Raw genomic sequence first — 5,269 nt, forward strand, 5'->3', positions numbered from 1 at the left:
CAGCTCTTCGGAAAGGCAATAAAGCGTTCTCTGAGCTTACAAGCGTTATCGGTGAGGTGCTGAGGAAGCAGAATGCCAGTGACATTCCTGTCTGGGAACACAGAGCAATCCAGTTCAGAGGAGTGAAGCAGCAGAGATAAGAGCACGCACTTGGAGGCCACAATACCCTCTAATGATAGTTTCCTGGAAAGAAGTAGGAGGAGATAAAGACATAGCAGCTGGCACCACCACAAGGATTTCTGCTTTGAGTTTATGAAGAAGGACAAAGCATGAGAAGACCGATCTGGGTGTCTGCCATCCCTACAGGAATCCCACACAAGTTCAGGAACTCCTTCCATGCTACACTATTCTCTGATCTTCTTGCCCTGTGAGAAAAGATTTTTTCTTTTGGTCAAGCTTTACTGATTCTCTGTCCTGTCTGCAGATTTCAGTACCCTCTGGTCTCTGTATCCATCCCATCACAAAACTGGCTTCTGCATGGAGACCAAAGTCAGTACTGACATACTGCTCCTGCTCACAGATGCACAGAGACTTAGCTGGAATGAAGACTGTCCTATAAAGCAGCACAAGGTGACATTCACTCTGCCATTCATTTCTGAGAGTCCTTATTGCCTTAAAATATACAAATCCAAAGAGGGACAAAAATTTCTGCTCTGGTACAGATCAATTTCTTGGCATAGCACAATTTTCCTAAATGTCTGTATAACATTGTTTAATTTTTGTCTTTGAGGATTCTTATTTCTTAAGGTCCTTAAAGTGTCAGAGTTGCAAGGCTGCCTTTTCATGTCCAAGCAAGCTACTGATCTGTACTAGTTAGGTGCCTTTGGTCAGGCTGTGCTTCCTCCCAAAGGCCATTCGGAGGTTCCTAGAATAAACTTTTCTGTAGAGGCCTTGATAATTAGTTTACATCCTCTGCACCCAAGGAAGCTTCCCTTCAAAAAATGAAATAAGCAAATTCTCAAGACAGCAAATAGAGACACGAGAGGCTGAAGCACGAGCTGCACACAAGTAAAGCTTTCAGATTTCATAGTTCAAACATCTTATTTAAATTCCAAATGAATAAATAAATAATAACAAAAGCTCCCCAACTTTGTAAGATATAAAGAAGTCCTAAGATACCAGGAGAAAGAATCATACTCTCTCCCTTGAACTTTTCCACTTGGGCTGAAAGATGATCAGCTTTCAGATGCCTCTGAGAATACTAATCCACCCCAACTAATCTGAAATCACTGGTGCCTGTTCTGCCTAGGCACATTTAAGTAGGAGCAAAACCAGAATCTAAACATTCCTCCTTTTTATGCTTCCTTTCAGCTATTTCACCTTCCTGAATACTGCTGTCTGTGACATTTACTGTTATGTGTTTGACTTGTTTAAAATATATGCCATGAGGAATATAGGTCTGTGGGTGTACTGCTTATAAGTACTTTGTGCTCTATAGAGATACACCTGAGGTATATCAAATAACCACAGCATTCAAACAAACAAGTCAGATTTAATAACCCTCTCCACAAGCCAACATAGTCCAAATTTTATTAATTGTATATTAGTCAGAGTTTTTCCAACTGCCTAGATTGAATTATCTACAGTGAAGAAAAATAATTTGGCAAATAGAGACTGTCCCCATACCTTTTCTTATGAGTTTATTTTGTAACAGATTATTTAACACATTATTAACCTTTCCCAGGACTTGGAGTCAGAGAAGGAGTGTAGGCTCCATGCCTATTCCACTACCCGGCTAAAAGTAAATACTGAACTGAAACAGAAGCCAGTCTAGACAAGCCTTAAATCCAGAAATACCAACCTTGTGATTATAGATGTAAAATCTCTGAAAACAATTATCTATTTGGATGTTTTTTTCTGTGCTTATATCAGTTGAACCATCTTCAAATCCCATGACATAGGTTGATTTGATTACTTGGTTCAGACCAAAATCTTTCAGGAATGGGTTACTTCGCCTGGACATGAAGATAGAATATACCTATTTCACACTGCTTTCCAAGGGAAAAATTAATGCAAAGTTCAAAAGATGGAGTAATATTATCCACTACGATTTCTCACAAGGAAACACTCACAGAATTGCCTCTCTTCTTACTAGTAACCCAGCATTTTAACATTAGAGGAAGTGCTATAGGTCTGTGAGGCAGCCACATATCTATTCTCAGCTCAAACAAATGAAGGCAAAAAACAGTAATTAAGATGTGTCTTTCCCTACATTGTTTTTTACTTGCGGCCCAATCTGAATTAACATCAGTTCTGATTTGTTTACTCATTCGTATACTGCTACTGCTGACTTTTCTTACTCTGTTCTTTCACTTCTCAATGTTATTTGCTTCTGTGACTTTGAGGCTTCACAAGAATTCAGACACCTTATTACCTCAACCTTGCCCTCAGCATCTAATCAGCTAGCATCTCTCCAAGCAACAGCTAATTTGCAAGTTCCTCTAACCAAGATGAGTTCTATAATTTCAAACAGCAGTTTGGGAGCTGAACTGGTACCTCCTTTATCCAGTATGAGTCTGGACCATTCGTCACAGAGTACTACAAACCTCTGCAAAGCAGGTCAACTCTGCTCAACTTTTGACCCCGAATAATTTCCCTTGCAAAGAGCTGAGAACTTCAAATTTCCTTTGCACCACTGGGCCCAAACTTCAGCACTAATCTTAATTTAACTGAATCCTACCATGGGTGCTCAGTCTCCTTAAAAAATTTGCTTCACTAAGGCACATGATTGTAAAGTGACACTATAGTAAATACAGAATGAGTTCAGAAGGTGTAAGGTTACATTCAGTAAAATAAGAAGGTGCTACGAAACGTTATTAAGCACAAGTCATGCATTATCCTCCAATCAATGGATTTTTCTCATTTGAACTTGTTTTTAATGCCGTAGTGAATATGCTGTTTGCTTTTTTCCCTTCTCTCCATTCTTCTCTTAAGCAGTTTACTTGCTTACTTGAAGTTTTAGTGAAATTCCTGACCGCTTTGTGGCATCTGGATTCCTTCAAGTTCCAAATAGCATTTAAATCTATCGCTATAAACCACCAGGCTGCTCTCTTTAGAGTTCCTCTGAATATAAGGTCAAAAGAAAGTTAGCAAATATTTTAATGTTTTAGAATTATGCAAAGTTTATTAAATATTGTATGTGTAAAATTGTATCAAAGCCTGATAAAAACAAAAACAAAAAAATTACTGGGTTTCTTGGTTGTTTATTTACCTTTGATTGTTTTGAAACCAAAGTTCAAAGCTTTTTTTTTTTTAAACTGATGTAAAGAAAGCAACAGTATAGAAAGGTGTCCAAATGCAAATAAATAGATTTTTTCCTTTTTTTTTTTTCAGCTGTTTTTACTATTTCAGTTAACATAACTGAGTGCTTGACACAGATACTCAACACTGAAGCAAGAAGGCTTGCTATTTCTTTCAATGAAGAATCAGAATATATCTGAGATAACAGTATACTCCTTACAGTTAAGTAACTAGTTTTATATTGTGTCATCCAAACAGAAGAGAGATCTCCAAATATACTTCAGCTCTGTAGTTACCAGGAAGCACAACCTCATGTCTCTTCAAGCATAATGACATCTGCTGCATAGGGTACTCAGCTGGAAGAAGTTCAGCATTAATTACCTCCACTACTATTATGCCCTCCTTGCACAGGAGGCAGACTTGCAGTATGCTGGGAATCTTCAAAGAAATCTGTATCCCAAGACACCTGTAATCCAATTAAGGTCACAAATTAAAAATTATCAACCATAGGAGAGAAGGAAAGGAGCAAACAACAGTAATGCAAAGTAATAGCTTCCGCTTCCTTTAATTATTGGCATTAACTGAGCATATTTCCTGAGTGTGGTGGTTCAGTTGCCCCCCACCTTTATATTAGGCCTCTCCATGCTTGTGCAATTCCTTTCCTTACGCAACAAGCCAATCTTGGCATAAAATGTAAAAGGGAGAGGATCAGCACATGAAGGCTTTCCTTGTGCCTGGCCCTTGCTATCCTGTAAACTGCAATAAGCAGCAAATGACAGTGTAAAGGCATCCCTTTACTATATCCAGGCACTTGCTTTTCCTCCCATCACTTGGGATGGATCATCTCCTGACAGCCCAGTCCATCCATACCTGGATCACAGCCTAAGGCAGGTAGTGCAGAATTCATGAACCCAACAAGCTCTGGAGTTTGCATAACTGGTGAGAGGTACCAGAATATTTCTGCCACCCAGGGGGGCTGATACGGAAAAGTACTTGATAAGAGTCAATTAAAAATAACTATTTATGCTTCCAAAGTAAGTGAAACCCTTAGAACTCTTCTGGATCACAACAAGCTGTGACCAGCATCTCCGCCGAGTTGGGGCACCTCTCAGGTCCTCCCAGGCCATCCATGGATGGATACCAGCATGAAGTCATCCTGCTGTAGCCAGCCTCAATTAGTGCCTGTAGGAGAATAACAGCACATTGCAAGTATCTGCTCTAAATTTGAGTAGAAGGAAGTTTTAACTATAAGCTAGGCTCATTCTTCTTCCAGCCACCTCATTTCTTATATATGTTTTAATGAGACATTTGTTTCACAAGTATGGGTGTTGAGATATTTTACAGCCACATATTTCATTGCATCTGTAAGAGCACGCTTTGCCCCTGTACACACACATCATTTTAAGATACCCTGTTATTTAGTGTGAATCTTGTCATCCACAGATCTATAATCAAGTCACTGTTTAGTTATCACATATTTCACTAACTCGCTTTATTAATCTTCAAAGTGGCTAACAATGAAGTTTTGTTAAAATCCAACCTTTTTATTTACCTCGTGGCACCAAGAAATCTTAAACTGCTGCTCAACATAACCAAGAGGAAAGTCTATTTTTATTTGCAATGACAACACTGAGTCTGTGCGGTGAAGCACTCCCTGGGAAAACCCCAAGGCTGAGGAGTTAGCTCTGGCACACAGCTGCACCGACCCACTGCCAGCAGAAACGCACGGGTCTATCAGACAGACCTCCACCCACAACAGAGCCCGCGTTCTGTTTAGCTGCTGCCTGTCACAGGACATCAGCACTCTTCCTGAGAAGAAATTTCTCATACCCAAACTGAACCTAGTGCAACTTGAAGCCGTTATCTCTCATCCTATCGCCGTCACCCGGCAGAACAGACATAGGTAAATTCACGACACAAATACCCGGGCGCAGCACCACCCCCACCTAGCGCTACCGGCCCCACCACGGGGCGCACGTGACGGCCGGCTGGCGGCCGCCATTTTGTGCGGGCGTCCCCAGAGTCCCGC

The sequence above is a fragment of the Meleagris gallopavo genome, chromosome 2 (assembly GCF_905368555.1).
Source record: "Meleagris gallopavo chromosome 2, MGAL_WU_HG_1.1, whole genome shotgun sequence".
NCBI lineage: Eukaryota > Metazoa > Chordata > Aves > Galliformes > Phasianidae > Meleagris > Meleagris gallopavo.